The following is a 24,088-nucleotide window of genomic DNA, read 5'->3' on the forward strand; positions in this document are numbered from 1 at the left end:
TGGCATTGTGCTGTGTGATAAAACTGCACCTTTCAGAGTGGCCTTTTATTGTGGGCAGTCTAAGGCACACCTGTGCACTAATCATGGTGTCTAATCAGCATCTTGATATGGCACACCTGTGAGGTGGGATGGATTATCTCAGCAAAGGAGAAGTGCTCACTATCACAGATTTAGACTGGTTTGTGAACAATATTTGAGAGAAATGGTGATATTGTGTATGTGGAAAAAGTTTTAGATCTTTGAGTTCATCTCATACAAAATGGTAGCAAAACCAAAAGTGTTGCGTTTATATTTTTGTTGACTGTACATTTCTACAGGCTTTACTTTTTCTTGTTCCCCCCTTTTTTAATATTATATTTAAGTAAATATGGGAGGAGTGGGATACAATTAGTTATACCTAACAGCTAACGTTAGCTTATCTAGCTGGCCTTAGCAACGTTCATTGTAGCTTACAAAATAGTTGGTTCCTTTGTGTTTGATAACAATCTTCTCCTGTGATGTCTTATCCTTCTTATGTCTTATTACTTATTATATTATATATACTAGGGGTGTCACGATTTCGATATTTCATCGAAATCGATCGAAATTACGTCATGGTCTCGAGCCTCGAAGTCAAAAAGGGGATCGACGATCCCGCCCCCTAAGCTGCGCAAGCACGCACGCGACGCAGTACACTGTAGCCGACGCCGCTAGTTTGCTAACCTGCAGAGTATGTCACCATGGCAAGTGCAGATAAGGACGCCTTACTGGAGCTGGAAGCCGCTCCTGCTTCTCTTAAATCAGCAGTATGGAAATATTTTGCGTTCGCGGTGAGTTATGTCGACAGCGTTCGTGTTGTCGACAAGAAGACAACAGTGTGCAAAATGTGCTACACGCGTGTGCCTTACCCAGCTACGGGAAACACAACGAACATGGCTGGACACATTCGCCGTCATCACAAAGATGTTGATTTGGCTGGAAAAACATCATCATTGGTCCAGCCAACTATTGACTCTTCGTTTGTAATGAAACTTGCACAGACCTCAGCTCGCGCTAAAGCAATAACTAACGCTATAGGGCTATTCATAGCAGCAGACCTGCAGCCTTATTCAGTGGTGGAAAACGCTGGGTTTAAACATTTAATTAGCGTACTTGAGCCGCGCTACAGTATTCCCAGCAGATCGCATCTTACAACCAAATTGTTGCCCTCCATGTATGAAGATGCTAAAGAAAAAGTTTTGAGGGGTCTAAGCACTGCGGAGTTAGTTGCCATAACAACAGATGGCTGGACCTCAAGAGCAACTGAGAGCTACATTACAGTGACAGCACACTACGTCAATAATGATTGGGAGATTGAAAGTCCAGTACTTCAAACTCGCCCTATCTATGAATCACACACAAGTGATAATTTGGCAGAAGTGCTAAAGGAAGCAGTATTAGAATGGAAACTGGATAAACAAAATACAACCATCCCTGTGACCACTGATAATGCCAAAAACATTGTCAATGCCTCAAATGCAGCTGGATTGTCACCGCATATAGGGTGTTTTGCACACACAGTAAACCTGGCATCCCACAAGGGGTTGGGAGTAAACCAGATTTCTCGTCTGTTGAGCAAAGTCAGGAGAGTCGTCACCTTCTTTCATAAGAGCACGACTGCAGCAGTTGTCTTAAAGGCCAAACAAGAGATGCTCCAGCTTCCTCCTCACAAGCTGATTCAAGACGTCACTACAAGGTGGAACTCCAGCTATGACATGCTCAAACGCTACTTAGAGCAACAAGCTGCTGTTTATTCTGCACTCAGAAAAAAGATGTTAAAAAGAATGCCAAAGATCTCATCACACTCTCTGATCAAGATGTGACTGTTCTGGAGGATGTGGTTGAGGTTCTGAAGCCCATGAAAACAATCACAACTCTATTGAGCTCAGAACAGCAGCCCACTGAGTCTATGATCCTGCCACTCAAACACTCCATTCTCACAACAATGAAACATACTGGCACAGATTCACAGATTGTGAAGGATGTTAAATCTGCTATAGCAACCAACATTGAAGGGAGGTATTCAAATCTCAGTCTTCAACAGTTCCTGAATGAGAGCACTGCCTTGGACCCTCGGTTCAAGTCTTTACCCCATCTGGATGACCCCTCTCGGAAAGAGATATTCAACAGTCTGGCTGAGAAAATCCTACAAAAGCATCCCACACAGGTATGTGACCAATTGAAATTCATAATTCATATTAATAGTGATGCAAATTTATCCTGTAATTGAAATACTGATACATTTATAAATTTATATTCTTTTTTAGACTCACGCCTCAGGAAATGCGACCAGTCAATACCATGCAGAGAACCCAGAAACTGCAGCATCCAGTGAAGGCAGCTCCCCAGCAAAGAGAATCACACTCAGTGAACTGTTTGGTGACTTTTATAGCACAGCCTCCACTACATCAACAACACCAAAATCATGGCCTGATGTTGTCAAGGAGGAGATTGAGCTATACAGGATGGCAAAAGTAATTTCTGTGGATGCAAATCCACTGAAATGGTGGAAAAACAATGAGCATCAGTACCCAAATTTGTCCAAGCTTTCCAAACATTATCTTGCTGTGCAAGCAACAAGTGTAGCAAGTGAGAGAGTGTTCTCCACAGCAGGGGACATTGTGACTGCTCATAGAGCAGCCCTTTCTCCAGAGAATGTGGACATTCTCATCTTCTTAAACAAAACTTGAAAATATAAAAATAACTGTTGTCTTGTCTAGCCACAAATATGTTAATAGTTTTGGTACCTTAAGGAGCATCTTTCTCCCCACATAAAGTTATACCTTAGTTAAAGAAAAATGACAGTTGTCATTCTCAGGGACCAAAAGTTTTTTTTTTTATGTTCAACTGTTGTAGGATAGAGTTTAGTTTGTTATGGCTCTAATTGTTCTATTACTTTGCACATGACTGTTACTGTATTTTGTTTTATTATTTTGTTATGTTGCACATTGCTATTTTAATAGCGCACACTGCTGCTACCAAAAAAAGCCACTAGATGGCAGCTACCCTCTGTGACCTCTAATTTTTGTTATTATTGTTATATTTGTTTTTGTTGTTCCACTTGACTGAGAAGATTGTTACATTATATCTTAATTAAATTATTAAAATTTTACCACTAGTGCCTAATGTAATGTATTACAAAAAGTATCACTTATACCAAGCCCAACTTTGATGAATCAAACCAATGACTGATCATAGACTAATCTAAAACTGGCATAGGCCTCTCTGTTGTAAGAAAAAGAAAATCGAGAATCGAATCGAATCGTGACCCTAAAATCGAAAATAAAATCGAATCGAGGATTTGGAGAATCGTGACACCCCTAATATATACCTTTTTCTTCAGCTGATTAGGTGGGTAGGGAGAGTTCCCATGGGATAACAAAAGCTTTTTAACCTAAGACCAGGCACCTAAGTGGCTCTACTCTACTCTTTTCTCCTCTCCTATTTCACTCTTCCTTTTTAGATATTTAGATTGTTTTTGGCAGTTTCCTAGTGGGAAGGCCTTTTTTTTTTTAGTTTATTTTCTAAAAGCCCTCTGGTGGTTGAAAAGTCCGATGCGGGATGCACAAGACCTGTTACATTTGGGGCAAATGAACACTTGAGTAGGCTGGGCTTGTGCTGCTGCCCACTCTGTCTTTGAAGTTTCTGGCGTGAGGCCTCACTTCTTTCTGCCTCAAACTTCAGGCTGGCGGATTTGATGCTGGAACGCCAGCTGAGTCTATCTGTAGCTAGATGCTGCCATGACTGATGCTGAATGCCTGCAAGGGAGAGCTGTTTCTTCAGCTGGTCCTTATAGAGCTTTTTGGGGGCCCCTTGGTTTCGTCTCCCTTCCTTGAGCTCGCCAAAGAGAATTAATTTCGGCATGCGTGTATCATCCATCCTGGCTACGTGGCCTGCCCAACGAAGCTGTTGTTTGAGTATAATAGACTCCATGCTGGGCAATCTGGCTTTGGTAAGGATGTCCTCATTTGAGACGTAGTCCTGCCACTTGATCCCGAAGATGTTTCGGAGACAACGCTGATGAAAGCGTTCCAGTAATCTGATCTGCTGGTGATACAGAACCCAGGTTTCAGCTCCATACAGGAGGGTAGGGACCACAATGGCTCTGTAGACCTGCATTTTTGTGGAAAGGCGCAGTGCGTGATTCTGCCAGACTTTCTTTGAGAGTCGACCAAAAGAACTGCTGGCCTTGGCAAGGCACCTGTCTAGGTCCTTGGCAACAGATGCGTCGTTTGAGATAACACTACCGAGATACGTGAAGTGCTCTACTGCATTCAGGCTGGTACCCTCGATGTTGATTTGGGGTGGGGTATATGCTGTATGGGGGACCGGTTGATATAGCATTTCTGTCTTTCTCAGGCTGATGGTGAGGCCGAAGGCTCTTGCTGCTTCAGCAAAACAGTTGACAATGTGCTGCAAGGCTTGCTCCATATGGACGACGCAGTATCTTAGTGTAGGACAGAAGGCGCCGCAAATTATACTTCCGTCGGTTCTGAAGAGGATATATGAGGGCTGTCCATAAAGTATAGGTCCTTTTTATTTTTTTCAAAAACTATATGGATTTCATTCATATGTTTTTACGTCAGACATGCATGAACCCTCGTGCGCATGCGTGAGTTTTTCCACGCCTGTCGGTGACGTCATTCGCCTGTGAGCACTCCTTGTGGGAGGAGTCGTCCAGCCCCTCGTCGGAATTCCTTTGTCTGAGAAGTTGCTGAGAGACTGGCGCTTTGTTTGATCAAAATTTTTTCTAAACCTGTGAGACACATCGAAGTGGACATGGTTCGAAAAATTAAGCTGGTTTTCAGTGAAAATTTTAACGGCTGATGAGAGATTTTGAGGTGACACTGTCGTTTTAAGGACTTCCCACGGTGCCAGACGTCGCGCAGCGCTCTCAGGCGGCGTCATCAGCTTGTTTCAAGCTGAAAACCTCCACATTTCAGGCTCTATTGATCCAGGACGTCGTGAGAGAACAGAGAAGTTTCAGAAGAAGTCGGGTCCGCGCGTCGGGACGCAGCCGGCGCGGAGCGGCGGCACAGGAAAAGCACCTCCGTGTTGATAACCATTTGTAAAATCCAGGCGGCTTTTGATGGCTTTCAGTGGAGTGAGTACCGTATTTTCCGGACTATAAGTCGCACCGGAGTATAAGTCGCACCAGCCACTTTATCCATTATAAAGAAAAACAAACCATAAATAAGTCGCACCGGAGTATAAGTCGCACCAGCCACTTTATCCATTATAAAGAAAAATAAACCATAAATAAGGTCCACTGGACTATAAGTCCCATGGACATACAGGTATGTTAACATGAAAAGTTCAGATGATAATATTGTGACGGCTACCGTTTTCGGATGCATATTTCACCAGTCGCAACTTGTAATCTGCAGAGTATGATTTTCTTTTTGGTGGCATTTTTTCGGGCCTTCTCTGTTGTCTTGTTATGTTATCAGTAACGTTAAAATTTTTATTTTTCTATGGTAGTCAGAAGTCGCAGGAACAGTCACACAAGCCTCGAGTGCCCTCTCGTGAGTTGCATTTTACCTACGGATATGTTTGTATTTTGCGGACCACATTGCGAGCCGAACCATGCAGCGCCTACCTGCGCAGCTCATGACCACCCAGCGGTGTCGATCCAGCTCCTTCCAAGTGCAGACGCTAATCCTCCGCCGTCGCTCAGTGCTCCCATGCAGCTCTCAGCGTCAACTCTGCTCACACTGATATCCAAGGGTTGAAGCTGTTTTGTTAGCCGTCCCGGAATAAACACCATGTTCGTCTGCTTCAAACGCTTTTCACAATCATCGACGCCAGCTCCTTCCAAGTGCACACGCTAATCCTCCACCGTCGCTCACCCAGTGCTCCCACGCAGCTCTCAGCGTCAACTTAAACACTCTGCTCACATTGATATCCAAGGGTTGAAGCTGTTCTGTTCGCCAAGCCGGAATAACAGCAAGCACCGAGTTCGTCAGCTTCACACGCTGTGGGTGAGGTGAGGAATACGCATCCAAAGTTCTGTTCTCTGATTGGTTGTCGCGACCAGCGTGAACTATAGGATGGCCGTCATACTACAGTGCCCATGATGCATTGCATTTCCTTTTCCGGTGGCCATTTTAAAACATAGATCGACTCTGTCACGTAAAATTGTTTTGTTACAGTAAATTAATTGAGATCCTACCGGTATATTTTTCATTTATAAGTCGCACCGGAGTATAGGTCGCACCCCCGGCCAAAACATGTAAAAAAAAGTGCGACTTATAGTCCGGAAAATACGGTATATGAGAAATTGTTTAACAGCTGGACATGTTCGAACTTGTCCTTAAGGCTTCCAACAGAGGTGTTTTTCCTGTGGCAGAGCGTCGCGGCGGCTGCGAGCCGACGCTGCGAGACGACGTCTTTCATTAAAAAAATCTCCTTTAACAGTGGAATATCCGGATAAAATGCTGAAACCGACTTCTTCTGAAACTTCTCTGTTCTCTCACGACGTCCTGGATCAATAGAGCCTGAAATGTGGAGGTTTTCAGCTTGAAACAGGCTGATGACGCTGCCTGAGAGCGCTGTGCGACGTCTCGCACTGTGGGAAGTCCTTAAAGCGACAGTGTCACCTCAAAATCTCTCATCAGCCGTTAAAATTTTCACTGAAAACCAGCTTAATTTTTCGAACCATGTCCACTTCGATGTGTCTCACAGGTTTAGAAAAAAGTTTGATCAAACAAAGCGCCAGTCTCTCAGCAACTTCTCAGACAAAGGAATTCCGACGAGGGGCTGGATGACTCCTCTCACAAGGAGTGCTCACAGGCGAATGACGTCACCGACAGGCGTGGAAAAACTCACGCATGCGCACGAGGGTTCATGCATGTCTGACGTAAAAACATATGAATGAAATCCATATAGTTTTTGAAAAAAATAAAAAGGACCTATACTTTATGGACAGACCTCGTAGATGCCATCTGTCAAGTCTTTGGCCTCACGAAGTATCATGCTGAAGAAGATGGAGAATAGAGTGGGCGCGAGGATGCAACGTTGTTTGACGCCATTTGAGATGGGGAAGCTGCCGGACAGAGTCCCGTTGTACTTCACTTGTCCCATCTGGCCTTCATGCAGCTGGTGGATGATGGTGAGGAGCTTTGGAGGGCAGCCAAGTCATGCAAGAATCTTCCACAAACCCTCACGACTGACTGTGTCAAAAGCCTTGGTTAGGTTTATGAAGGCTGCATAAAGGGCCATGTTCTGTTCTCTGCACTTCTCCTGGATCTGTCTCAAGACGAAGATCATGTCGGCGGTTCCCCTGTTGGCCCGAAATCCACACTGACTCTCGGGAGATATTTAGATATACCTTTGTATACTGGCATAGTTCCACCTTAGAATTGGAATATAATATATAAGATATACCTTACTGAATTTTCATGTCACTACTTAACTTCCAGTTCTGTGCTTGGTGGTTTCATTACCCCAGCAGACTGGTTTAGGATAAGTTTTGATATGACACGTTTATTCGTGCCTGGTAATCTTCATATATGTTCCATATACTGTTTGTATATTATATACTTATTCCGAGCTATTCTTACTTTATATTTTTCCTAGCTATTAATAATTTTCTATACTTTTCTGATATTAATATAACTACGATAACTACGTATTATAATAATAGTCCTATAATATTTTTACCCTGTCCCTCATACATAAGTTACTACATATGATAGCTACTTTTAATATGGGGCGGTCACTAGCCCTATACACCAAGGTGATGGACTCATACCCTAGTCCCTTAAAGAAGGGTATACCTCTTATTTCCAACTTGTCCTGTACTTATGACATTGCATCCCCAAACCCTACCTTGGTAGGAAGGGATGTGACCAATGCTATACAGGACACTAGAGTTGGTAAATGTGGTAGTAGTAAATGTAAAACTTTTAAATACATAGTAGAAGGAAATAACTTCAGGAGTAACACCACAGGCAGACAATACAAGGTTAGCGCACGTGAAACAAAAATGACATGCAACACAAAAAATATAATTTACAACCCCTGGCAAAAATTATGGAATCACCGGCCTCGGAGGATGTTCATTCAGTTGTTTAATTTTGTAGAAAAAAGCAGATCACAGACATGACACAAAACTAAAGTCATTTCAAATGGCAACTTTCTGGCTTTAAGAAACACTATAAGAAATCAGGAGAAAAAAAAATTGTGGCAGTCAGTAATGGTTGCTCTTTTAGACCAAGCAGAGGGGAAAAAATATGGAATCACTCAATTCTGAGGAAAAAATTATGGAATCATGAAAAACAAAAGAACGCTCCAACACATCACTAGTATTTTGTTGCACCACCTCTGGCTTTTATAACAGCTTGCAGTCTCTGAGGTATGGACTTAATGAGTGACCAAACAGTACTCTTCATCAATCTGGCTCCAACTTTCTCTGATTGCTGTTGCCAGATCAGCTTTGCAGGTTGGAGCCTTGTCATGGACCATTTTCTTCAACTTCCACCAAAGATTTTCAATTGGATTAAGATCCGGACTATTTGCAGGCCATGACATTGACCCTATGTGTCTTTTGGCAAGGAATGTTTTCACAGTTTTTGCTCTATGGCAAGATGCATTATCATCTTGAAAAATGATTTCATCATCCCCATACATCCTTTCAATTGATGGGATAAGAAAAGTGTCCAAAATGTCAACGTAAACTTGTGCATTTATTGATGATGTAATGACAGCCATCTCCCCAGTGCCTTTACCTGACATGCAGCCCCATATCATCAATGACTGTGGAAATTTACATGTTCTCTTCAGGCAGTCATCTTTATAAATCTCATTGGAACAGCACCAAACAAACGTTCCAGCATCATCACCTTGCCCAATGCAGATTCGAGATTCATCATTGAATATGACTTTCAGCCAGTCATCCACAGTCCACGATTGCTTTTCCTTAGCCCATTGTAACCTTGTTTTTTCTGTTTAGGTGTTAATGATGGCTTTTGTTTAGCTTTTCTGTATGTAAATCCCATTTCCTGTAGGCGGTTTCTTACAGTTCGGTCACAGACGTTGACTCCAGTTTCCTCCCATTCGTTCCTCATTTGTTTTGTTGTGCATTTTCGATTTTTGAGACATATTGCTTTAAGTTTTCTGTCTTGACGCTTTGATGTCTTCCTTGGTCTACCAGTATGTTTGCCTTTAACAACCTTCCCATGTTGTTTGTATTTGGTCCAGAGTTTAGACACAGCTGACTGTGAACAACCAACATCTTTTGCAACATTGCATGATGATTTACCCTCTTTTAAGAGTTTGATAATCCTCTCCTTTGTTTCAATTGACATCTCTCGGGTTGGAGCCATGATTCATGTCAGTCCACTTGGTGCAACAGCTCTCCAAGGTGTGCTCACTCCTTTTTAGATGCAGACTAACGAGCAGATCTGATTTGATGCAGGTGTTAGTTTTAGGGATGAAAATTTACAGGGTGATTCCATAATTTATACCTCAGAATTGAGTGTGTCCATATTTTTTTCCCTCTGCTTGGTCTAAAAAGTAACTGTTACTGACTGCCACAATTTTTTTTCTTGATTTCTTATAGTGTTTCTTAAAGCCAGAAAGTTGCCATTTGAAATGACTTTAGTTTTGTGTCATGTCTGTGATCTGCTTTTTTTTCTACAAAATTAAACAACTGAATGAACATCCTCCGAGGCCGGTGATTCCATAATTTTTGCCAGGGGTTGTATATTCCACTTGTCATAAAAGATTTAGCTAAGTTTAGGTTAGGGTTACAAAAAAATGGAAAAACTACAATAGCCAAAGATGATGATAAATCTTTCTTGAAAATTCCTTTTTACAACAAAGGCATTGAAATGATCAAACTATCACAAATTCTACATAGCAAACCAATCCAAAATTTGGTATAGTTTTTATTGGGGGGTTGCATAAGACCTCCTTAAGCCTCTTAGTCCACATTTGTGGAACTTAAGAATCCCCCATCCTTTATCAGACTCACAGACTGAACATTTTAGCACAGATTTGGTGGATGTACTGGATGTGTGAATTAACTCTGATTTTGGGGTACTACGTGTGGTGCCTTCTAGTGGTAGTCCATGTTTATGGAAGTTAAGAAAGGCCTTTTGGGGGTTCCCGAGTACAGTCCCACCCATCCCAGGTGTCAAACCTTTTGTACTCGAGATGTGAAACAAATGTATCTGGGCTCACAGATTATAGAAAGCCAACTAAAACAGAGTTAAGTCTCATACTGTGTGAAAACCCAGTGAATAAAAGCGGGTTTTAAGAATGGTTTTAAAAACAGAGCACAGGTAGAGCATTCCAAATTCTAGCAGCAGCAACAGAAAATGCTTGAAAACGCTTGATCCCCTGTGAGCATTCTCTTGGACCTTGGTACCTCAAGAATTAGCTGATCAGCTGACCGGAGGCACCGTACAGGGGCATAGGGGTGAAGAAGCTCAGAAAACTAGGGTGGGGCAAGGCCATTTAAAGATTTAAAAACAAAACAACAAAAAAAAAAATCTTAAAATGAACCCTGAAGTGCACAGACAGCCAGTGGAGGGAGGCCAGGGTAGGTGTAATGTGCTCCCTCTTTCATGCTCCAGTTAGCAGACGAGCGGCAGCGTTTTGAACTTACTGGAGATGTGCAAGGGAGGACTGGCTAACTTGAAAATAAAGTGCATTACAGTAATCCAGCTGATAAGTAATGAGGGCATGGATTTCTGTTTCTAAGTGCTGATGCGCGAGAAAAGACTTCATCTTAGCAAACTGCCTCAGGTGAAAGAAACTAGACCTAACTACTGCACTAATTTGGTGATCCAATTTAATATCACTGTTCATCTTAAAACACAAATTAGTAACAGTAGACTTTGCATAAACTGCCAAAGGGCCCAAATCAACAGGGGAGGGTACACAGGAGCCGCCAGGGCCAAACACAATCACCTCAGTTTTCTTATCATTAAAATTTAGGAAGTTTAGAGCCATCCAGGCCTTATATCCTCAAGACACGAGAGAAAGGGTTTGAGAGAAACCACTTTTCATCAGGGGGCCATATATCTGGCTGTCATCAGCGTAACAAAGAAAAACGACACCATGTTTTCTGAGGTTAGAGCTGAGGAAGGAGAAAAGCAAAGGTCCTGAAACTGAACCCTGTGGAACCCCATGTATGAGTGGAGCCGAGGAAGATTCACAAACCCCAAGACCGACGCTCATATTCCTGTCTGCAAAGTAGGACCTGAACCAGTCCAGGGCACTACCACTAATGCCCACTAGCTGCTGCAGAAAATGTAACAAGATATTGTGTCTACAGTGTCAATGGCAGCAGTCAAGTCAAGCAAGAAAAGAACAACATAGTTCATTACAGAAAGGCAGAAGGAGTTATATTACAAGCAGAACTCCTCTGTATCAAGACGGGCTGAACTGGCGCCCACATAGACGGCAGAGAAGGCAGCTGAGTTAAAAGCCTGACAGGTGCTGACACACAGGAGAAATCAACACTAAATAAAACTGGTGCACAATCACTGATCTCCAAGTCTGACACAGTCACACCATGAGAAAAAAAACAAGTCTAGTGTGAGTCTGTGCTCATGTGTGGAGCTGGACACACACTGCTTCAAATTAAAAGAGTCCGCGATGTTTAAGAAGTCCTTCACCACAGGCTGATCAGGACAGCAGATATGAAGATTAAAATCACAGACAAGACACCATCAAAGTTGGACATCACTCTTGCAAGGAAGTTTGAAAACTCATTTATGAACTTTATTTTGGGGGCCAGTAGATGACGGCACAGAGCACCGGGTCCAAGCGATTAACCCTAAAAACAGTCACCTCAAAACTAGAGAAGAATGCAAGAGACTGTTTACAGTTAAAAGTTCCTTTAAAATCAGACTGTTCCTTCACCTCAGCCCAGCAGCCGTGAAGAATTAAAACCACAATCGGTCAGTAAGAGTTCCACAAGTGGGCTGCACTAACCAGCGTTCATCCACATCTCAGTTACGTAAAGTCCAGATCACGGGAGTTGAATAAATTCCTTATGATAGAAGTTTTGTTTGTCAGCAATCTGGCATTAACCAGCCCAATTCTGGTCAGAACTAGGGCTGAAACGATTAGTCGAGTAATTCGAATAATTCAATTACAAAAAATGTTCGAGGCAAATTCTGTGCCTCAAAGCGTCGTTTAACGTTGTAGTACATATGCCAGGCCTGTGTGTGGCGCTGTAATGTCCCCAGAAAAACAAACAGAAGAAGAAGTAGAGCAAGCGCTAATCAAATTAGCACAAAAGCTACAGCTTTCCAACGCGACAAACAGAGGGAACTAAAGCTTTTTAGGAAAAAGACGGTCCACACTTATAATCTAAAATAGCTTACTGTGCATTTAAAGCAAAGCAGTGTTTTTTTGTTTTTTTTTTTATACAGATTGGTCCACTGACCACTCTGCACGCGGCGGCCGGTTGTTGCTTCTCTGCCTGGTGTGAGCGGCTCAGCACTGCCCTCACACAGCTCCGTCGGCCACAGACAGTCTCTGGAAGAAGTCCACTCTTCTGTGTGACTCGCAATGAGTGTTTCGCTTTTTAATTTTCACTTTTTGGGCAACACACAATGCTTCACAAACACGGGAACTCAAATAAAATAATAAAATAATAAAAAACAAGTGACTGCGAGGCTGCATGTTCAACCTGAAAAAGAAATGCCTTGGCTGAATCGCAGAGAGAGTGTTCATGCAGGAAATTCATGCATCCCCATTTCAGCAAAATGTCAAGACTTTGGCCCGACACCAGGAAAGATCCAAAACTTGTAAAGATGTGAAAAAATAAATAATTACCCAGGAAAACAGAAAGGGATACACTAAATTTGGTAATCTCCATGATGACGCAGTGACATTGTGCCATTACTTAGGGAGAACCCTGGACTGTTAATGTTTTAAAAAGCAAAAGTACTTTTTATCCGATTACTCAATTAATCACGAGAATAATCAATAGGATACTCAATTACTAAAATAATCGATAGCTGCAGCCCTAGTCAGAACTGGAACTTGCTGTCCAGCAAATCACTGAGCATGGAGTGGCGTCCTCAGGTTGTGGAGATTTATCCCACTACAACGGAGCCGCGGGGAGAGGGAGCCACGCAGCCGCAACAGACCTATGTCATCCAAACCAGTGACAGGTACCAGACAGCTGTCAATGGGATCAAGAAAGCGCCGCGGCACCGATTTTATTTTTAAGCCATATCACCCAGCCCTAATTGTCATGTTGAAGAATCGCATCTTTTCCAGAACGAACCTGCTTCAAATGCATAAACATCTCCTACAAAGTGTACAGCGTGTATGCCGTTCAACCCTAGCCGAGTGAGGCGTTTTTCGGAAATGCACCAGTGAAAAGAATGAAATACATCAATCACTAATTACTAGTGCATGTGTGTGGAGGGACTTACACTCATGGATACTTTTGTTACTAAGGTTATTATACCGGGGTGCTAGTTCGTGTAAGGGCTAACTGTAAACAAGATGGTGTGTCAGTCAGAACACAGGGATGACAACACCAGACTCCATTATGTCCTTCAGCAGGCTTTATTCCAGCTGATATTCATCAACATATTTACAGATATGTACAGATAGAGAGAGTGAGGGAGTGAGTTTTTTGTCATTAACTAAGTGCTGAGAACATCAGCAGTAGGAGGTGAAAGGTACTTATTTAGATGGACTTCTTGCCTTTATCGTGCTACACATCAGAAAAAAACAGGGAAATCAGAACTCAGTCAGTAACAACGCGAGTCCATGAACGTAACCTCATGTGAATACAATGAAGGGCTGAGCCTTTATTACAGCCACCTTCAAATGCGCCAGGCACATTTTCTCCCAAATAAAGGCACCTCTAAAAGGGTCAAGGGGGGTAGGACAGAATAATTTTCACCAGGCAGAAAGGCTGGCAGCATCACTAGGGAAGTGACAGGTCAGGTGTATACATGACCTCTAATGTCTACATCAGCTGGCCTAGTACACCCATCATCACTTCGGTGAACCTTGGTCACCCGTCCGATGAGCCAAGAAGCTCTGGGCAGCTGAGGGTCCACTAACATGACGACTGCTTTGTCTAAGGGCTTAGGGGTTGTAGAATGTCATTTCTGCCATATCTGCAGTGTAGGGAGGTACTCTCTGATGAATCTTGACCAGAATTGGTCAGCGAGCAACTTTGAGTGCAGCCAACACTTGCGACTCGGAGATAGAGATTCTGAGTACACAACTTGGGGAAGTGATCTATCTGAATGCCCCATCAGAACACTATTCGGAGTCACAGGGTCAGCATCTGCCATGTCAGCAGAGACATAACCCAGCAGTTTGGAGGTGAGGATAGACTCCACTTCCAGAAGCACTGCGAGCAGGACTTCCTCGTAGACTGGTTGGGCTCCAACACAGGTGTACAAGGCAGTCTTCACAGAGTGAATTTCCTGCTCCCACACACCGCCAAAGTGAGGAGTCACAGGGGGATCAAAGCAGAACTTGATCCTCTGGTGTGCGAGCTGCTGTTGTAGTGTGGGAGGCATGTTGTTGAAGACCTCTTGGAGTTCACGCTCCCCACCCTTGAAGTTGTTCCCCTGGTCAGACTACATCTCTGCAGGGGTTCCACATCTAGCTATGAACCTTTGTAGAGCCATCTGCATCCATGCTCCTCAGAAGATCCAAATGGAATGCCTGGGGAGTTAACCCTCTGGGGCCGACGCCGTTGTGTACGACTGCCAAGACCAAGTTTTACTAAATTATAAATAACTTTTTAATGATATGAGATAGAAACTTTTTTTTTTTTTTTTTGCTGAAAAGTTAACGCCACGGACTTTCGAGCCAGCCATCTGCCATGTTTGTACTCCTCATAGAAGCTGTGTGATGACGTGCGCAATGTGAGTGTCTAATCAGAATTGGTTCACTGTCACATGGTTTTCCAAAATCCAATCATACGGCAGATTTACCTCACGTGATAAACCAAAGATCGTTTTGTGATGTGTTACTAGTTGGCTCGTTTGAACAGCCATCTGGCTGCTTGCTCCAATGCACCCTGCGCCATTACGCACAGCAATCAGTGAAAGTAAGCAGACGGAGCAAACGGAGGGCCTCTGATGACAATCTCATGTGCTCAAACAAAGAGTGTGTGTTTTAGAGATGCTCCACTACTCATTACCTGTGAATGTTATTGAATAAGCCTGTGGCAAGCGCTGTCGCTCCAGCGTAAAGCACTGTTTACATCAATGGAGCGAGGGGGGAGGGGCCCCTCCTCAGAGAGTCAAAGTGTCAAAGCTGCTTTCAGAGCAGGACAGAACACTCCAAAACACAGTAGAAGTAGATGTTTGTGATGTGACCTTTGTGTAATACACAGAAACTGCTTTTAGATGAAGACAAACAAAACGCATCGACCATTTTGTATATATTGTTCAAAATGTGCATTTGTGTTTATTGTTTGAACCTTTTGTTGTACAGTCTTTCACACAAGAGCCCAAGTTACCATTATAAAGTGTCAATACAGGTGCTTATTATAGTTTACTGTGTGTTTTGAATAAATGTGTGGCAAATTATTTCCGCTTTACTTTTGCCTTTCTTATTTATGATTATAAACATTTATTACACTTATTAAACACAACTATAGCATATATATTCTGAAAGTACAGGGTGTCCTGAAAAAAGACATAAAACTTGATTGTGGGATGCAGGGAGAGCTGTTAACAGCATAAAACATAAAAAAAAACATTTATGCCAGGCGAGTGAACTGTCCAAAAAATCTGGACCAGGATGGTGAAGGTCATTATCGTACTTCTGGATAAGTAGCCAGGTGAATGTGAGGGATCAAGGACAACTGGACAACGGGCGCAAGGCAGAGTCACTAAGGCCCTCTGAGCACCACAGCTAACCACCTACTCTTATTAGACTAGAGGACTTGTCCAGTTCAGAACATAAGGTAAGTAGGTGGCTCTTTGATGAGACATGTTTCCCTTCGCCAGCAACTTGTAGTCTTCAGGAAATGACTGTTGTTGGGGATGCAGTGCCACCACTCTGCTTGCTGATACTGTTCAGCACTCGGAGGGGAGTCGCAGGAGCTCTGTTCATTGAGCTACTGGGCTTTGGCTTTGATTAGTTCCTGCTATGGATCTGAATCCTGTTCCGGAGCACAGCGGTGTTCTGCTGTATCTGTTAGCTGTTTGAACTGAGCTGTTTGAGTTCTTTGAATTAACAGTCTTTTTCAAGACTTTTTTACTTTTTTTACTTTTTCACCGTGCTCCAACGCCTAAAGAAGACCTCTAACGGTCGAAACATCGCGACGGAGCACTTTTATCAGCTAACTTTCATCAGCGTTGGCAAGCTAACTAGCTTGCTAACGCTTTCGTTTTTATTTTTATTTTATTTTTTAGCACTGTTGTCGTGCTGCTCCACAGCCTGTCTAGTGGTTTTTTATTTTATTTTAGCACCGTTGTCGTGCGTTACCTGTGCTGCTCCACAGCCTGTCCAGTGGATTTTTATTTTATTTTAGCACCGTTGTCGTGCGTTACCTGTGCTGCTCCACAGCCTGTCCAGTGGATTTTGATTTTATTTTTTACCACTGTTGTCGTGCGTTGCCTGTGCTGCTCCACAGCCTGTCCAGTGGATTTTTATTTTATTTTTTACCACTGTTGTCGTGCGTTGCCTGTGCTGCTCCACAGCCTGTCCAGTGGATTTTTATTTTATTTTTTACCACTGTTGTCGTGCGTTGCCTGTGCTGCTCCACAGCCTATCCAGTGGATTTTTATTTTATTTTTTACCACTGTTGTCGTGCGTTACCTGTGCTGCTCCACAGCCTGTCCAGTGGATTTTTATTTTATTTTTTAGCGCTGTTGTCGTGCCTTGCCTGTGCTGCTCCACAGCCTGTCCAGTGGATTTTTATTTTATTTTTTTGGCTCTGTTGTCGTGCGTTGCCTGTGCTGCTCCACAGCCTGTCCAGTGGATTTTTATTTTATTTTTTAGCACTGTTGTCGTGCGTTACCTGTGCTGCTCCACAGCCTGTCTAGTGGATTTTTATTTTATTTTTTAGCACTGTTGTCGTGTGTTACCTGTGCTGCTCCACAGCCTGTCCAGTGGATTTTTATTTTATTTTTTACCACTGTTGTCGTGTGTTACCTGTGCTGCTCCACAGCCTGTCTAGTGGATTTTTATTTTATTTTTTAGCACTGTTGTCGTGCGTTGCCTTTGCTGCTCCACAGCCTGTCTAGTGGATTTTTATTTTATTTTTTAGCACTGTTGTCGTGCGTTACCTGTGCTGCTCCACAGCCTGTCCAGTGGATTTTTATTTTATTTTTTACCACTGTTGTCGTGTGTTACCTGTGCTGCTCCACAGCCTGTCTAGTGGATTTTTATTTTATTTTTTTGGCTCTGTTGTCGTGCGTTGCCTGTGCTGCTCCACAGCCTGTCCAGTGGATTTTTATTTTATTTTTTACCACTGTTGTCGTGCGTTCGCTGTTGCCGTGCGTTACTTGTGCTGCTTCATGGCCTGTCTGGTGCCTTAACTAAAGCACTCCTTCTGCTGAATCACCTCTAAATTATTTATACATTGTTCACTTTGCGTGTTTTTAGGAATCCGCTAGGTTGCGTAGCTGCTGGCTCTTAGCCGATTTAGCATGGCGGCTTCTCCTGTCTCTCCCGCACTTTTCTGCTCTGGTTGTGAAATGTTTAGTTGTTCCTCGGCCTCCTTTAGCAGTAATGGTACTTGTAATAAGTGCAGCTTATTCGTAGCTTTGGAGGCCAGGCTGGGCGAATTGGAGACTCGGCTCCGCACCGTGGAAAATTCTGCAGCTAGCCAGGCCCCTGTGGTCGGTGCGGACCAAGGTAGCTTGGCCGCCGTTGGTTCCCCCCTGGCATATCCCGGGCAGTCGTGAAGGCAGGCTGACTGGGTGACTGTGAGGAGGAAGCGTGGCCCTAGACAGAAGCCCCGTGTACACCGTCAACCCGTTCACATCTCTAACCGTTTTTCCCCACTCGACGATACACTCGCCAAGGATCAAACTCTGGTTATTGGTGACTCTGTTTTGAGAAATGTGAAGTTAGCGACACCAGCAACCATTGTCAATTGTCTTCCGGGGGCCAGAGCAGGCGACATCGAAGGACATTTGAAATGGCTGGCTAAGGCTAAGCGTAAATTTGGTAAGATTGTAATTCACGTCGGCAGTAATGACACTCGGTTACGCCAATCGGAGGTCACTAAAATTAACATTAAATCGGTGTGTAACTTTGCAAAAACAATGTCGGACTCTGTTGTCTTCTCTGGGCCCCTCCCCAATCGGACCGGGAGTGACATGTTTAGCCGCATGTTCTCCTTGAATTGCTGGCTGTCTGAGTGGTGTCCAAAAAATGAGGTGGGCTTCATAGATAATTGGCAAAGCTTCTGGGGAAAACCTGGTCTTGTTAGGAGAGACGGCATCCATCCCACTTTAGATGGAGCAGCTCTCATTTCTAGAAATCTGGCCAATTTTCTTGGATCCTCTAAACTGTGACTGTCTAGCGTTGGGACCAGGAGGCAGAGCTGTGGTCTTATACACCTCTCTGCAGCTTCTCTCCCCCTGCCATCCCCTCATTACCCCATCCCCGTAGAGACGGTGCCTGCTCCCAGACCACCAATAACCAGCAAAAATCTATTTAAGCAAAAAAATTCAAAAAGAAAAAATAATATAGCACCTTCAACTGCACCACAGACTAAAACAGTTAAATGTGGTCTATTAAACATTAGGTCTCTCTCTTCTAAGTCCCTGTTGGTAAATGATATAATAATTGATCAACGTATAGATTTATTCTGCCTAACAGAAACCTGGTTACAGCAGGATGAATATGTTAGTTTAAATGAGTCAACACCCCCGAGTCACACTAACTGTCAGAATGCTCGTAGTACGGGCCGGGGCGGAGGATTAGCAGCAATCTTCCATTCCAGCTTATTAATTAATCAAAAACCTAGACAGAGCTTTAATTCATTTGAAAGCTTGTCTCTTAGTCTTTTCCATCCAAATTGGAAGTCCCAAAAACCAGTTTTATTTGTTATTATCTATCGTCCACCTGGTCGTTACTGTGAGTTTCTCTGTGAATTTTCAGACCTTCTGTCTGACTTAGTGCTTAGCTCAGATAAGATACTTATAGTGGGCGATTTTAACATCCACACAGATGCTGAGAATGACAGCCTCAACACTGCATTTAATCTATTATTAGACTCTATTGGCTTTGCTCAAAAAGTAAATGAGTCCACCCACCACTTTAATCATATCTTAGATCTTGTTTTGACTTATGGTATGGAAATAGAAGACTTAACAGTATTCCCTGAAAACTCCCTTCTGTCTGATCATTTTTTAATAACATTTACATTTACCCTGATGGACTACCCTGCAGTGGGGAATAAGTTTCATTACACTAGAAGTCTTTCAGAAAGCGCTGTAACTAGGTTTAAGGATATGATTCCTTCTTTATGTTCTCTAATGTCATATACCAACACAGAGCAGAGTAGCTACCTAAACTCTGTAAGGGAGTTAGAGTATCTCGTCAATGGTTTTACATCCTCATTGAAGACAACTTTGGATGCTGTAGCTCCTCTGAAAAAGAGAGCTTTAAATCAGAAGTGTCTGACTCCGTGGTATAACTCACAAACTCGTAGCTTAAAGCAGATAACCCGTAAGTTGGAGAGGAAATGGCGTCTCACTAATTTAGAAGATCTTCACTTAGCCTGGAAAAAGAGTTTGTTGCTCTATAAAAAAGCCCTCCGTAAAGCTAGGACATCTTTCTACTCATCACTAATTGAAGAAAATAAGAACAACCCCAGGTTTGTTTTCAGCACTGTAGCCAGGCTGACAAAGAGTCAGAGCTCTATTGAGCTGAGTATTCCATTAACTTTAACTAGTAATGACTTCATGACTTTCTTTGCTAACAAAATTTTGACTATTAGAGAAAAAATTACTCATAATCATCCCAAAGATGTATCGTTATCTTTGGCTGCTTTCAGTGATGCCGGTATTTGGTTAGACTCTTTCTCTCCGATTGTTCTGTCTGAGTTATTTTCATTAGTTACTTCATCCAAACCATCAACATGTTTATTAGACCCCATTCCTGCCAGGCTGCTCAAGGAAGTCCTACCATTATTTAATGCTTCAATCTTAAATATGATCAACTTATCTTTGTTAGTTGGCTATGTACCACAGGCTTTTAAGGTGGCAGTAATTAAACCATTACTTAAAAAGCCATCACTTGACCCAGCTATCTTAGCTAATTATAGGCCAATCTCCAACCTTCCTTTTCTCTCAAAGATTCTTGAGAGGGTAGTTGTAAAACAGCTAACTGATCACCTGCAGAGGAATGGTCTATTTGAAGAGGTTCAGTCAGGTTTTAGAATTCATCATAGTACAGAAACAGCATTAGTGAAGGTTACAAATGATCTTCTTATGGCTTCGGACAGTGGACTTATCTCTGTGCTTGTTCTGTTGGACCTCAGTGCTGCTTTTGATACTGTTGACCATAAAATTTTATTACAGAGATTAGAGCATGTCATAGGTATTAAGGGCACTGCGCTGCGGTGGTTTGAATCATATTTGTCTAATAGATTACAGTTTGTTCATGTAAATGGGGAATCTTCTTCACAGACTAAAGTTAATTATGGAGTTCCACAAGGTTCTGTGCTAGGACCAATTTTATTCACTTTATACATGCTTCCCTTAGGCAGTATTATTAGACGGTATTGCTTAAATTTTCATTGTTACGCAGATGATACCCAGCTTTATCTATCCATGAAACCAGAGGACACACACCAATTAGCTAAACTGCAGGATTGTCTTACAGACATAAAGACATGGATGACCTCTAATTTCCTGCTTTTAAACTCAGATAAAACTGAAGTTATTGTACTTGGCCCCACAAATCTTAGAAGCATGGTCTCTAACCAGATCTTTACTCTGGATGGCATTTCCCTGACCTCTAGTAATACTGTGAGAAATCTTGGAGTCATTTTTGATCAGGATATGTCATTCAAAGCGCATATTAAACAAATATGTAGGACTGCCTTTTTGCATTTACGCAATATCTCTAATATCAGAAAGGTCTTGTCTCAGAGTGATGCTGAAAAACTAATTCATGCATTTATTTCCTCTAGGCTGGACTATTGTAATTCATTATTATCAGGTTGTCCTAAAAGTTCCCTAAAAAGCCTTCAGTTAATTCAAAATGCTGCAGCTAGAGTACTGACGGGGACTAGCAGGAGAGAGCATATCTCACCCGTGTTGGCCTCTCTTCATTGGCTTCCTGTTAATTCTAGAATAGAATTTAAAATTCTTCTTCTTACTTATAAGGTTTTGAATAATCAGGTCCCATCTTATCTTAGGGACCTCATAGTACCATATTACCCCATTAGAGCGCTTCGCTCTCAGACTGCAGGCTTACTTGTAGTTCCTAGGGTTTGTAAGAGTAGAATGGGAGGCAGAGCCTTCAGCTTTCAGGCTCCTCTCCTGTGGAACCAGCTCCCAATTCAGATCAGGGAGACAGATACCCTCTCTACTTTTAAGATTAGGCTTAAAACTTTCCTTTTCGCTAAGGCTTATAGTTAGGGCTGGATCAGGTGACCCTGGACTATCCCTTGGTTATGCTGCTTTAGACGTAGACTGTGGGGGGGTTCCCATGATGCACTGTTTCTTTCTCTTTTTGCTCTGTATGCATCACTCCGCATTTAATCATTAGTGATCGATCTCTGCCCCCTTCCACAGCATGTCTTTTTCCTGGTTCTTTCCCTCAGCCCCAACCAGTCTCAGCAGAAGACTGCCCCTCCCTGAGCTTGGTTCTGCTGGAGGTTTCTTCCTGTTAAAAGGGAGTTTTTCCTTCCCACTGTAGCCAAGTGCTTGCTCACAGGGGGTCGTTTTGACCGTTGGGGTTTTTCATAATTATTGTATGGCCTTGCCTTACAATATAAAGCGCCTTGGGGCAACTGTTTGTTGTGATTTGGCGCTATATAAAAAAAAAAGTTGATTGATTGATTGATTGCTATGTGTCATACACTTTGTTGCTTTGGCTCATAGGCGAGGTAATGGTCAGGGCACAGAAAGTAGCCTTGTGGAGCTCTGCTGGGTCTTTTTGTGGCCATGTAGTAGGCTTCTGTGGCCAGGTCTTGAAGGAGGAAGGGAGGTCCTTGTGACCATCGCTGAGGTTGGGTGAGTGATCTCACGGATTTACCCCGTGTCAGGTCATCTGCAGGGTTGTTTGCTGAATCAACATAGCGCCAGATACAGTTCTGTGTGAGCTCTTGGACCTTGGTTACCCTCGCTAGGGTCAGTTCCTTCTTCAGGAAATTGGCAAGCTACGCAGCTATCAGAGCTCCACAAAGGTCCAGGCATGGAATGGAATGTGTACGTTTGGGAGCGACATGGGACCAAGCGAGGATGAAAGATAGGTGCACGTGACCATCTCCATCTTCAGTTTTCTAGTATGCCAGAGCCCCATACATTCGCTCAGAGGCATCTGCGAAGGTGTGAACCTTGTACATAGCAGCCTCCAGCTTGGCACCTGTGAAAACACAAGGGTGGGGGAGAGACAAGACAGAAATCACTCAAGCTCGACCTCCCAACTGGACAAGGCCTGTATGAACTCTGAGAAGAGATTTGTGTCATTCCAACCACGTTGTTTATCCCATAACTGCGGATGATAAGCTTTGCTTCAGTGGAGTAGGGCAACAGATACCCTAGGGGATCATATTGGGACGCTAATATTTTGTAAATATTTCTCAGGGTAGCCACGCCATAGGTCATGGGCCTGTGTTTGTAGCCCAAGGAGTCAGTATCCCAATTCTAACTAAGGCCAAGGGTAGATTCTTGGGGGTTGAAATTATCCTGGGCTAACCACTTGTCCAGACTCTCAGATCTGGCTTCTTGAGGCAAGTGGCTCAGGACATTTGCATCACTGCAGGCCCACTCATGCAAATCAAACCCTCCTGAGGCTAGAAGGGCTCTGAGGCTATCAACGAGTGACTTAGCTTCATCTGGAGTGTGCAGGCTTTGTATGCAATTTTATCAAAGTAGAAACAATTCTGCACCGAAACCTTGAGGTCGTTGTCATGTTGGCTAGGATACATGGCGTTGCAGGGCATAAGTTGCACAGCATGGGTTTCTCTGTGATTGGAGAGGGACTATGGGTTTGGGCTCTGTTTTCAAGGAGCGGGCAATGTCTATTAATTCCTTGATATCAGTTCGGGCCCCATTCAGTTCTTTTATGCTTTCCTTGATCCACTACCGTGAATGGTGCAACTTTGCTATCTCCTCCTGTATTGCTCTGATCCCATGGGAGAAGTGGTAATTGTGGTAGAAACTGGCCTGGTAAGGGACTGTAAGTAGAGGTGGTGGCAGGTTGTCCCATTCCACATCGGTTCTCTGGAGGAAACTTGGGGTTAGCTGACGGATGTCTGAGTGAGCAGCATTCCCATAGTAGCGCCGGGAGAGAGGTGCTTGGAAGGGTTAAGAAATACAAACAGTATGTCACACTGTGGTAAATCTGTGCGGAGTGGACAGTTCTCAAAAACTGACTGTGCAAGAAGAAGAGTGAGGAAAGCCACCAAGACACCCAGACAACACAGAAGAGGTTTTAGGCTTCTGTGGTTGTGATTGGAAAAATTGTGCACAGTGCATGTTTTGCATTCTGTATCCCCAGTTATGGGGCACAGAGGAGGGTTTTATTAAAAAGAAGACATGAAAGTTCAGCTACAATTTGCCAGAAGGTACATCTGAGATGCAAGCCTAGATTTAATGGTTTGGAGAAAGAAAACCCTCCTCTGTACCACTTCATCATGAAGCTGTATACTGTAACTGTGATCACATCACTCTTCTCAAGGATGCTCAGCAGTAACAGGTAAACTCACAAAATACTACCATTAATTTGGTTAAGATACTGCAATAGATATGTAATAATGTGTTGGCTGTTTATATTTATGATATTGTAAGACACTACTAAAATTACATCAGCTAGCTAACCTTTGCAAGTACATTTATTGAGTTGCTAGCTAGCTTATCATTGGCTTGCCCATTTCAAAAGAATAGCAGCTCCACAACAACAGTTAAATCAGGTAAAACCACACTAGGAT

Source organism: Thalassophryne amazonica, chromosome 18 (genome assembly GCF_902500255.1).
Source record: "Thalassophryne amazonica chromosome 18, fThaAma1.1, whole genome shotgun sequence".
Taxonomy (NCBI): Eukaryota; Metazoa; Chordata; class Actinopteri; order Batrachoidiformes; family Batrachoididae; genus Thalassophryne; species Thalassophryne amazonica.